Source organism: Capricornis sumatraensis, chromosome 15 (genome assembly GCF_032405125.1).
Source record: "Capricornis sumatraensis isolate serow.1 chromosome 15, serow.2, whole genome shotgun sequence".
Classification (NCBI taxonomy): domain Eukaryota; kingdom Metazoa; phylum Chordata; class Mammalia; order Artiodactyla; family Bovidae; genus Capricornis; species Capricornis sumatraensis.
In genome coordinates, this window is record NC_091083.1 from 75194384 (window position 1) to 75196085 (window position 1702).

Genomic DNA, 1702 nt, shown 5'->3' on the forward strand with positions numbered 1-1702 from the left:
CCTTTACAACCGACAGCTTTCCTGGCTGCCTCAACCACTGAGCTCTCCTTATTGGCAGGAACCACATCTCACAGGAGGTGCAAAATGCTATGAAAAGGGAAGAGCCTGCCATTCAGGTTGACTGTGTGGTGAGGGAAAAAAAAAAAAAATCACTCTGGAACCGAAAGACAGACTAGAGCTTTACCACTCCACGTTTTGCTGTTTTGAGGACCAGCAGCTTTGGCACTGCCTGGGGCCCTGTTTCAAAGGCTGTGTCCTGGGCTCCACTCAGACCTCCTGAATCAGAGTCTGCATGTTCACAATAACCCCGAGTGATTCATAAGATCATTATAGTTTGAGAAGCAGTGGGCTAGAGAATTGAAGTTGGACCTCTGGGACTCTAAATTCATAGTACTTTGAACTCACACATTTCCATGGTGCTTTGAAAGTCATATAGCACTCTGATGAATTTTCTCTTAATGCTTCCCCAGGCTGAATTGAGTAAGGGAGAAAGAGAATATTGTAAAAAAAAAAAAAAATGAAAGAAACAAACAAAAAGCCTAGAAACTCACTAACAGAGTGCCTACTCTAAACCAATCACAATGCTATAAGCTGTCACAAAATACATTCTCTTAAGTCTCTAAAGCAAGCACTAAAGTTAGGGGAATAATGAGCCCATTTTCCAGATGGAGTCAGATTAAGAATGATTCACAAATTTTACCAAATTCACTCAATTTGGACTTGCTCAGCTGTGAGAAACAGAGAGGCCATCTTGATCTAACTCAATCAGAGGTCCTTATACAGAAAATAGGTTACTCAGTTCCTCTCACTGCTTGGAGCCTTAAGTAGTGGGATTTTAGTCCATCATATATCTAAGCTGACTTGTCTTCACTCAGGGCACCATGGGAATGGGTTTGCTGTCCATCAGTGCTTTCTGATTCTTGTGGAGTCCAACAGTTGGGTAAAAAAGGAAAGAAAGAAAATAGGTGACTCGGAATCCTAGGATAGGAAATTCAACAAGACCAAATGTTCCGGAGCCTTAAAGGGGACAGCAGTCGAGAACCAAGGTACCTGTCTTTGTCTCTTGGGAATTCAACTTGCCCTTGAGATGGGAATTCTTGTGCAAGTGATTATTGAGGGAGGCTCCTAGGAGGAAGGTGAGAGGGAATCAGGGCAGGGAAGGGGAGAGAAGAAATCTAAGCAGGAATGTCACCTCAGGTGGAGACCAGCTCCAGCCTGATCTTACAGGGAGCTCCAGGGTATGAGTGGCACAGAGTCAGCCTCATCTTGAGTCAGGATGCCAGCCTTCTGTACTTCGTGTGAGTCAGTCCTCGGCAGCTGGTTGCTGAGGACAGAGGAACTAACCCACCTGGCTGGGAAGCCCTAAGGTTGAGGGTTTCTCTGGGGAAGGAACAACTTTAAGGTGTTAGCAGCCAACGTGCACAGAAGCTGAAGGTATAAGGGCACCAGTGAAGGGGAGGGTCCGCAACAGTGTGTGTGCCTCTTGTCTTTCCTTCTTGGGAACAATCTCTGCTCTAGCATGAGGCATCACTGTCTCTCTCTGCGCTCTGCTCCATTCTTCCCACCGCTGAAAGCAGTCCTCCAGTGGCCCACATGTATCTTCTCTGTGTGTGTGTGTGTGTGTGTGCTCTGTCCCTCAGTCATGTCTGACTCTGCAACCCCATGAACCGTAGCCTGTCAAGCTCCACTGTCCATGGAATTT

At 46.3% G+C, this 1702-nt stretch overlaps 1 non-coding gene across 1 annotated transcript; it reads left to right on the top strand.

Annotated features, from left to right (window-relative positions):
* The first annotated feature begins 788 nt into the window (after positions 1-788).
* Positions 789-938, top strand: LOC138091929 (small nucleolar RNA SNORA79). The gene has a single exon (XR_011145960.1). It is a non-coding gene; the product is annotated as a small nucleolar RNA SNORA79 (small nucleolar RNA).
* Positions 939-1702: the final 764 nt, after the last annotated feature.